Source organism: Mus pahari, chromosome 18, assembly GCF_900095145.1.
Source record: "Mus pahari chromosome 18, PAHARI_EIJ_v1.1, whole genome shotgun sequence".
NCBI lineage: Eukaryota > Metazoa > Chordata > Mammalia > Rodentia > Muridae > Mus > Mus pahari.
Window position 1 is genome coordinate 11852423 of NC_034607.1, and position 10464 is coordinate 11862886.

A 10464-nucleotide genomic window follows, 5' to 3' on the forward strand; every position below is an offset into this window, starting at 1 on the left:
GAGGAAAGAAGCAGCTTAGTAGGAAGGGACTGTGCCTGCCACAGCTGGCAAGATTTCTATTTGCATTAAGTGCAAAATAAAACCCTGGAGGGTCAAAGGGATCCTTGACAAGAGCTCAGGGTGGGAGAAAGGTGGTGAAGATGAGGAAGGACTTATTGGCTCACAGATTGTGAATACAGTCCATCATGGCAGAGAGTCAGAGTCTGAGGCACCAGGTCACTGTGCCACAGTTCTCCTGGGCCAAACAGTGCAGGAAGGAAGGATCCGAGTCGCACTCAGGCAAAGCAGAGAACAGGAGGCAGAGTCTGGGTTAATCCAAGGGAATGGCAAGAGCTGGTTAACGGGACAGCAAATGCAGAAGCCCATCCTATGGAGCTCACCTACAAAGGAGCAGGAAGCAGGAGCCCATCCTCTGAGCATGTTTCTAGAAGAATTTCAACGAGCGCTAAGGTCACAGTGTGTAGGAAGCTGGGAAAGGCTAAGCCAGAGGTCAAGAGAAGAAGCCAGAATCTGCAGTGCCAGTCTGTGTGTCTTTAGATTGGATTCCTTGGACAATGATAGCTACTAGAGGGACATTAGGAGAGAGAGAGAGAGAGAGAGAGAGAGAGAGAGACAGAGACAGAGACAGAGACAGAGACAGAGACAGAGACAGAGACAGAGACAGAGACAGGAAGTAGAAAATATTTTAAGCATACTAGTGATCTAGTTTCATTCCAAGTTGGATGCTGTAGTTGGTTGAATGATGCCCTTCCCCTCAAAAGTCACATCCACATCCAACTGTCCATCTGTACCCTCAGAACATGAGCATATTAGGAAATGAGGTCTTCATAGATGAGATTAGCTCAGGATCTCAAGATGAGGTCATCGTGCTCTTAGTATGGTCCCTAAGTCCAATGAGCGCTGTCCTTGTAAAAAGCTGAGAGGACAGACAGAAAGATTTGGGACAGATGGCCATGTGAAGACGGAAGTGGAGAGTGGAGCCATGTAGCCTCAGCCTTAGCCTCAGCCTCAGCCACAGCCACAGCCTCAGCCTCAGCCACAGCCACAGAAACAGACACAACCACAGCCAATGCCTCAGACACAGCCACAGCCACAGTTTTAGCCACTGCCTCAGCCACAGCCTCAGCCTCAGCCTCAGCCTCAGCCTCAGCCACAGCCACAGCCACAACCACAGCCACAGCCACAGCCTCAGCCTCAGCCACAGCCACAGACACAGACACAGACACAGACACAGACACAGACACAACCACAACCACAGCCAATGCCTCAGACACAGACACAGCCACAGCCTCAGCCTCAGTCACAGCCACAGCCACAGCCACTGCCTCAGACACAGCCACAGCCACTGCCTCAGACACAGCCACAGTCACAGGCACAGCCACAGGCATAGCCTCAGCCACAGCCACTGCCTCAGACATAGCTAAAGCCACAGCCACAGCCAAAACCACAGCCACAGCCACAGCCACAGTCACAGCCACAACCATAACCAAGGCTTTCCAGAAACGAGAAGACCAAAGGAAAGGCTTAATTTTTGAATGGTCTGTCTTCCAGAACTATGAATGATGTCCCATAATTTTAAGTCACCCAGCTGGTGGCCTTTTACTGCCTTAAGTCCAAGGAGACTAACACAGTCGTGATAGGTTTTTTTGAACTGTAGTGACAAATGATAACAATAGCAACTCCTAATAAAGAAAGGTTCACTTAGACTCATGATTTGAGGGTACCGTCCATCTCGACAGAAAGGTTGGGGCAGGGGCTCAAGGCAGCTGTTCATAGTGTATCTGCGGTCAGGAAGCCAGGTGAGTTCAACTTCCTATTTCCTTTATCCATTTTATTAAATCCAGTCCCCAGTCCGTGGGGTATTGCCACCCACGTCAGGGTGGGGCTTCCTTCCTCTGTGGAAACCCGTCATAGACACACCCAGAGGTCTGTCTCCTAGGAGATTCTAAATCCAGGCAAGTTGTTGATCAATATTATGTATCAGAGCCCTCAGAACTTCCTGGAAAAGAACAGTTATTGTCACTTCGCTGGCCCGGGGCCCAGAGGCAAAGAGAGGACCTCCCCGGTGCCCACCAGCTCTGGAGCTGCCTGTGTCCTCAGACTCTACATTCAGTGTCTTTTTATCTCAACCACACACATCTTCCTCCATACTTGTCAGAAGGCCCTCAGAAAGATGATCTCATTTGAACCTTCCAGACTTTTTGAATTAGGAACGGCATTTACACAGTATCCACATTTACAGTTCTGCTGTGTCCAAATCCAATGCATCAGTTTCCACAAAACGCCAAGTGTCGATTTCCTGTAAACCCGATCCTCTCCAGCTTTCGCTGTTTCTCTTCTTCTGTTTCTGCCTGGTTTTCCCCACGATGGGCTTTGCCCTCGTGACTCCTTCCCTCACTCACTTGCACATTTGAAAGCTCGGGCATGTCTGCTTTCTCAATCACGGCCCCACTCCCGCGTGCTCTGTTCTTCTTAGCCACATGCTGAGATAGCCCATGCTCCTGCTTTGTAACAGGAAACTAACCACGGCTCTATAACCCCTTGAGCTCTCATCTCCAGTTCTGGTGAGCAGAATCCAAAAGTTCTTGGTTCACAAGTCAGGGGCCTATGCTCCTGCAGGCTGGCCTTCCTTATAGAGACAGCCTCGCTCCTACAAGAGAGCCCAGAGCCACACTCCCAAGCCAGCTCTATGCTCACAGTATACATGGTCCAAGAGAAAGACTGTGTGATGGTTTGTATATGCTTTTCTCATGGAGTGGCACTATTAGGAGGTGTAGCCTTGTTGGAGTAGGTGTGTCACTGTGGGTGTGGGCTTTAAGACCCTTGTCCTAGCTGCCTGGAAGCCAGTCTTTTAGCAGCCTTCAGATGAAGATGTAGAACTCTCAGCTCCTCCTGCACCATGCCTGACTGGATGCTGCCTTATGCTCCTGCCTTGATGATAATGGACTGAGCCACTGAACCTGTAAGCCAGCCCCAAATAAATGTGTTGACTGTATAAGAGTTGACTTGGTCATGGTATCTGTTCACAGCAGTAAACCCTAACTAAGACAGGCCATGACTCTCTCTACCTTCTTAGAGTTCCCGGCTCGCAGCTCCAGGCTTTCTGACATCCATCAGTCCACCCACTTTCTGACATGTCAAGGTACACATGTGTGGGCAGCAAGCTGTGCATGTACACAAATGTGGACATGTATGTGGAGGCCAGAAATCAACCCCAGACGTCATTCTTCAGATCACACCCCCCTTGGTTTTGTCGTCATGGTTGTTGAGACAATACCTCTTGCTATCCTGAAATGCCTGTATTTGGCTGGGCTTGCTGGCCAGTGAGCTCCAGGAATCTGTTTGGCTTCTAAGTGATGGCATGGCACCCCAAGCCATTATGCCCAGTATTGGGTGGTCAGATTCATGCCCAAATTATTATACAGAAACATTTTTCCAGCTGACCTATCATGAGTCCCCCTTCTCTCTTGGACAAAGTCTGCTCCCTGCCTCCCCCAGACACACTGACAACGGTCATAATCTAGCCCTACCTTGTCCTGCTTGAGAAAAGCCAGTGCTGCAAATACGTAGCTACCACCCACAGTCCCCCAACTGCTGAAAGCCAGATCTCGTCCCCCCAGAAATGATCCCAGCTAGTGCTCAAGAAAATGGGTCATTAATCTGAATGTCTAATTTCATTTAGACATGCAACAAAACTCTGTGGAAACTGAGGAGACGGCTCAGTGGGTAAGAGTGCTTGCTCCACAAGCAGAAGGAACTGGGTTCAAATCCCCAGTCCCCGGGTAAAAACCCGATCATAGCTGCGTCGAGTGCCCGTAACTCTAGGTTTGGGGACAGGGACAGGCAGATCCTTAGAGCTTGCTGGCCAGCCAGCCTCGTGAAAAAGGTGAAGTTCCTGTTCAGCAAGAGACTCAATAAAGTCAATAAAGCGAGTCAATAAAGCAGAAGGCAATAGAAGTAAACATCCAATATCCTGCTCTGGCCTCCATGTGCACACATCGACCCAGTGCCTGGAACAGCACCCACTCGGGGCTCATTTTGAAGGAACTCATCTCATGTGGCAGGCATAGCACTTGGTTCTGAAGCCACCTAGGGCAGGCATAGGGAACTCCAGATGAGCCTAGATACGCCGAGGCTTAGTGGTCCCAGCGGCCCTGCCTGTTCCCACTGCAAGGGCGTGCATGTGTTCTGCCGGGACCTCAGTTTGGCTCCTTGGGTTCCCCTCTTCCCTGGAGGGGTTTCTCTTACACTGTACTCCAGCCAATTTCTCCGCTGCTCCCTGCCATCTCCCAGGACGGGTGCAGGCGTCTCCTTCTGAGCACTCAGCTTCCCACTCGCTGAGACTCTCTGCCAAATCACTTGGCTTTCTCAGATTCCTTTTAGCTACTCACGGTAATTTAGGTGTGGCCGCCGGTTTTTTTTCCTACTCCTCACAATCTCTCTTTTCCTTGCCCTTCAATCCTATCGGTTCCCAGGGCACATTTCATGTCTCGTACCACATGGCGCATTCCAGGAAATTAGCGAGGGATGGAACACACATGGTTAATTCTCTATTCTTATTAACTCATTTGAGAGTCCCTTTTTATTCCTTCCAATGCTATCGTGTTTCCCTCAGTTACAGTTAACATTCCTGCCCAGAATTACCATCCCTGTTTGGGGGAAGAGGGTCAGATTCTCCTGTGTTTTCTTTCTAGCTGGCGAGGAGCGGGCATTCATATGCATTAGACTGAGACCAAGATCTGGTGTTCTGTTCCCCTTGGCTTACAGTCACTGTCTTTGGTCCCCAGTTTCTGTGGACATGCCACAAAGATGGGAGAGTGGGGAGCTCTGAAGATCCCACTTCTGGGGGATGTGGGGAGAGCTCTCATTTCCTGAGAGGGGGCTAAAACTTGACAGTTGTAGCCTCTGAGTGTGGACTCTATTGGTTTACTCTGACCATACCTCTCTGGGTTGAGTGTGGTTTTCCCTATTTGAATTCCCCCTTCTCATCTCTGTTCTGGTTTCCACTTCTCCCTTATTTCTTCTCCCATGTCTTTCTGTCTTGGGGAACTTTTCTATTTATAATGGATTCTCCACTTGTTCTAGAAAGTCTGTTTGCTCCTCAAAGCAAAGCATTATTCACTGGAAGAAAGTGAGAAAAAAAAAATTAACTAACGGGAGAGATGTATTAAATGGGGCGTGTGTGTGTGTGTGTGTGTGTGTGTGAGTGTGTGTGTGTGTCTAAACCAGGACTAGAACCCAGAACTACCTGCTTGACAGGCATGGTGGGCCACCAGCATGGTTCAGAACTTCTAAGTAGACAAAGCAAAAATAAGGCTCCTGGTCAGTGTAACCTGGAACCCCTGCAGATAAAAACAAACCAAGCTCCCCTGAGAATAACAAACATTCTTGACTTGAACCCCAGGGGACCAGGGGCCCAACAAGCTGAGAGCACCTAGCCTGCTGAGCATGGAGCTCCCAGCCAGGGGCTGCTATCTCTGTTTTCCTTGGCTCCTCCCACTGGGTGACTCCAGGCCAGGCTGGCTGACACTTTGCATATTCTCTCTCGGTGCAGGGCCTGGCTCCGGCCTGATTTGGGGCTGCACCCTCCAGGTCTCCTTTGTATTGACTCCCGTTCTCTCTGCACCCCAAGCCTGTTTCTTCCTGTTTCTCCGGAAGGCCCACGAAGCTTTGCTGCAGCCCCAGGCCCACGTCATGAGGTTTTCTGGCCCTACATGTCTGTGCGGGTTGCAGGCACTGAGGATAGGGCTTAATTCGATCTTTCTGTAAGGGGTCAGACTGAACTGTCACTTAACTCTGCTCAGCAAGGTCCTTGGGATCTCTCAGCACTCCAGACAATCCACGAACAAGTGTATGTGGCTGTGTTCAACGAAAAGTTATCTGTGGATCCTGAAATATTAACTTCACACCCTTTTGCTATGTTACAAAACATTTTTCCTTTTCACTCCCCCTCCCTGCCCTGCAATTATCTATCCAAAAAAAAAAAAAAAAAAAAAAAAAAAGATCAGTGTTAGCTTAGGAAAGCATACATATGGGCAGTGAGCAGTGGGCTCACTCTGGAATGTGTCCATTTGTCTCAGGTTGTCTCTGGTTGCATACAGTAGCACGTTCTCTTGATTCACTCAAATGTGGCCATTTCTGTCTCAGGTAGCCTCTGGTTGCATACATTAGCACGTTCTCTTGATTTTCCTGCGTGGACTCCAGTCTGCGATGAGGAGATGGAAACAATACCTTCCCCTGTAGCATTGTCGCATCAGTTAAACACCCGCTTGCACACCGAGCACAAGCTCTCTTGGCTCCCAACACTCCCAGCACCTAACTGGGCAGCTGTGGCTGTGGCTTTCTGTGGCCGCCCTCTGCTGCGGGCCTTTCCCACTGATAGAGAGGCGTGTGCTGCCCTCTGCTGGTAGGAAGAGAAACCAGTCCCGGAGAAGCTGGGGGATCTGCAACCTTCCAAAGACGTGGACATCTTGACGTGGGAGTTCTAAAACAAACCATGTCTCCGAGCTACCTTCCATATTTAGGGAAGGATATGCCCACCAGGCCTGACAGACCCTCGGGGGGAACCAGACCAGCTGCACCCAGTCTGTCTCTCGCTTTCTCTCCCACTACTCTGAACCTTTACAAACTTCTTTGGCCCCAAACAGAGAAGTAGTGGAAAGGTTTGGAGCAGCTTGGGAAGGTCATGAGTTTAGAACTAACGAGTCCTTAAGTATCAAAGAGCCCGTGCCTGCCCCAGAGTGTCATGAATGCACACTGCTGTTCCGTACAGAAGCCAGCTTAACTCGCCCCCCCCCACATTCCCAGAATGTGGCAAGCCACAGTAAAAATAGTATGTGGGTGTTCAGTACACCAAAAGCAAGGCACTTAATATTCCCTTCCTCCCCTCCCCCCAGGGTCCTCTCATACCCTGGGCCCAGTGTGATAGCCTGGCTTTTCTAGGTGTGTGCCCAACTTCCACTCACTCAGCCCCCTAACCTCCAGGGACTGGAGAAAAGATAAAGGAACGGACTTCAAGATAGCGGGAATAGCGGCGGGGGGGGGGGAGATATGGGCGCAGTGGCCCTGCAGGGGTCAGCCAGGGTTCTGTCTGGAGGCTTCGTGTTCATTCTGTTGGGAATACTTGCTGGCTACCGCTAGAGATCAAGACTTGGTACGCACTTGGAACAACAGACTTCAGGCTGAAAGAAGCCCTGAGCGGAGGTGAGGCGGGCTGCCATCATGTGGTTATCTTTGGGTTCCTGGGTGGCCAGACCCTCCAAGGTTCTCCTTCCAAAATAACCGGGTCGGCCGCAGAGGAACTCTCCGGGGCTGCCTGGCCCTGGATCCCCGGCCTGCCACTTGCCAGCTCCCGATATTTGGTTGGTTGGTTAGGTTAACGTTGTGCTTTGATTAGCATTCTTGCAAGGAAAAACAAACAACCCAAGCGCTGTGGGACCCACCTCCAAGATTTGGCAGGCCCCACGCCCGCCCTTAGTCGAGAGCGAGAGGGGCGTGACTTCCTGTGGCACCTCCCAGGAGCTGCCCCCAGGTTCCCCCCAGAGAGTCTTTGGTTTGGTTCCTTATTGGGGAGGCTTCTGTGATTTTAATTTTAACAAAGTTTGTCCCGGAAACAAAATGAATCCTTGGGTAGTAGTGAGGAAGGTGGTCGGCAGCCCGTGGTGTGAGGGTGTTGAATGGGGCTGGCTCTGGTGGGAGGAGGTGGGGGGAGGAGTGGTGGGTCCTGCGTGGGTGGGCTCATTCATTAGTGAGATTTTGCTGTGTGGGCTCCTGGACTAGGGTAGAATGCAGACCACCAACGCCATTCGTGTGGAGGAATTTCCTGCTGTCTGACCAGAAAGAGTTCTGGCCTAGTCTGGCCTCAGATCAACACCCAGGGAATAAAGGAACGTTAGATGAGCGATTTGCACAAAACTTGTACCTGTGGCTAGTGTTGCCTCACCGTGGGTGACAGATCTCTTAAATTTGTGCAGTCTACTAATAAGTTTCTTAGCTCTCCCTTCTCTTTACACATACCCCAGCAAAGTCCTCACACACCTCCTTACATATTGTATTAAGTAGATCTCAATTAAACAGAAAAAATCCTTCCGTTCACTTATTTCAGGGTGACACCACACACTGGGTGAGAGCTTACCAGGAAGACGATTTTTCTTGCTTTTTTTTTTTTTTTTTTTTTTTTTTTTTTTTTTTTTTTTTAGCATCCTTTAGTTGTCTGTAGTCCCTGCTGCTTCAGGGTTGAGACCCCGTGGGCTTCCTGTTGCCCACTTTAGCATGTCTGTTACTGCTGCCTTTATGTTTATGTCCAGCCAGTCGTGTTGAAAAGTGGCTTTGAATGACCATGTAGGACAACTTCATTTGAGGACAGTGCATTTTTAGAGCGACACAAAGTGGTTTTGAATCTCTGGACAAGAATGGCGTGTGAGCCCTGCTTACTTAAACTCCTTCATTCCTGTGTACTTATATCTCCAGGCTGCTCGGTTGTCTTCTGGGGCCAACCTTGTTCTCTGCTTCCTGGTTTTGGTAAACCCGTGGTCTTCTTTTCAACAAACAGAGAGGGGATGGCGGGAATAGTTCCAGCATCGCCTGCTACTTTAGCGTCTTTAGCACAATGTCTCCACTAGGGGGGCAACAGGGTGTGTCTCCTTCATGGTCATCCCGAGAAGCCGCCTCAGCCCCTGGCTTGGGACATATGCTCAATCAGACTGCACTAAGAAGGAGGTGAGGAGCTGGCTCCATAGATTAGAGTATTTGCCGGTGCCAAGTTTGTATCACCCGTGTGAAAGAGCAAGACATGGCAGGGGGAACCTATACCTGCACCCCTGGGGAGTGGAGGCAGGAGCATTCTGAGAACTCCCCGGTCAGCTGGCGTTGCCTGCACCAAAGCAGAAAGTGGTAGAGTAGAATCCCCTGAGAACCCCCCTTCTGGCCTCCACATGTGTGCACATGGGTGTTCTCAAGTGCACACATACACGGACATACCCCACATGCCCCTCCCCCTCCATCCCATCCCAGGAGCTGCACAGAGCGCTAGCATACAAATAGAACCACCAGCAATCCGAGTGCCTCCACGTACTGATAAAGGGTATGTTTCCCTTGGTGTAATAGGAACCTGACGACAGGAGCTAAAGCAAATGTTTCTTCTCTTCGACTCCGCCAGACCTGCGAAGCGTGTTACTGTGCACCATGCCCCGTCCTGGGCGTTCTCCGTAATGTTTATTAGCACGTCTTAGCAGGAGTTTGCTTTTCTCATATGACAAGAACTTGAAAGAACAGCACGTCCCAGGCTCATGTGACAGCTTAAAGAAACAGTAGACTCAGGTCCTGGGGAGTTCCCGGTTCTCCATCGCCAGTCTATGGCTCTGTGTATGCGTGCACATGTTTGCATGCATACACATGTGTGTTTGCCTTTGGTAGGCATGTTCTGTGGTAGGAATATGTGAATGTGCAAGTGTGGCATCCTTACACACACAGAGAGCTGGAGTGGCATGTCTGATGGCTCCCCTTCTCACTACACCTTGTTACTTTGAGACAATTGCTCGGAGAACTAGAAGTTTACCCTTTCAGACAGAGTGGCTAGCTAGCCCTGGACTTCCAGAATATAGCCATCTTTGCTCCACCCCCACCCCTGCGCTGTGCTGAGATGAGCTTTTTTTTTTTTTATAGGTGCTGGGGACTTGAACTCAGGCCCTAGCTTGTATGCACAGAGCCATCGCTCCAGGCCCCAGTGTGTGTCTTATTGTCTTATATCCTCATCTCTCAGAGTTACTGCATCTGCGTTTCTGGCATTGTCTTCTCCAGAAGCCTGGAGCTTACTCGGTACTTGTGTCTCATTAATCAGAGCTACCTGAAAGGGTGGCGGTCTAGGAAGATGGGCCTTTTTTTGGCAGGACACTCTGCTGTCCTAGGGAGGGGCAATATATGGGATGTTTTGTTTTGTTTTGTTTATCGATAACAAAGAAGGGAAGAGGGAGTCTGTGCATGTAATCCCCTTTCAAGTGAAGTTGGTTGTCCCATCTTCCCCCGATGGTGAACTCTCTGATCCAGCCACAAAGATACGTCATTTCCGTGTACTTTTGGGTTACAAAGTTTGCCAGACTTTAGGAGACAGAAGTAGGATATCATGCTCAGAATTTGTTGCATTCTCAGCTCAAACTTCAGAAGGCACAGTCTCCTGTTGTAAGAACCATTCAACACCCATGGGTAGATGCAGACCTCAGAGTACCTGAGCGGGTGAGGCATAAGGAAATTACTCCAAGCACGACGGGGCGGGGAGTGGTTGGAGTGCACCTGAGAAACGTTGTGGCAGTGTCTGTCAAGGCTGCCCTGTCTTGCGATGAGTAGGAAGAAGGCTCACTGTGGCCAGACTGTGGCCAAAGAGTTATAAAGAACAGATCAGGCAGGTGGTGGTGGCGCACACCTTTAATCCCAGCACTCGGGAGGCAGAGGCAGGCGGATTTCTGAGTT

General features: G+C 50.1%; 1 protein-coding gene across 2 annotated transcripts in view; it reads left to right on the forward strand.

The window, feature by feature from the left end:
- Positions 1-10464, forward strand: part of Clic5 (chloride intracellular channel 5) — a 141054-nt gene that overhangs the window by 109396 nt on the left and 21194 nt on the right. The gene's annotated exons all lie outside the window — the stretch shown is intronic.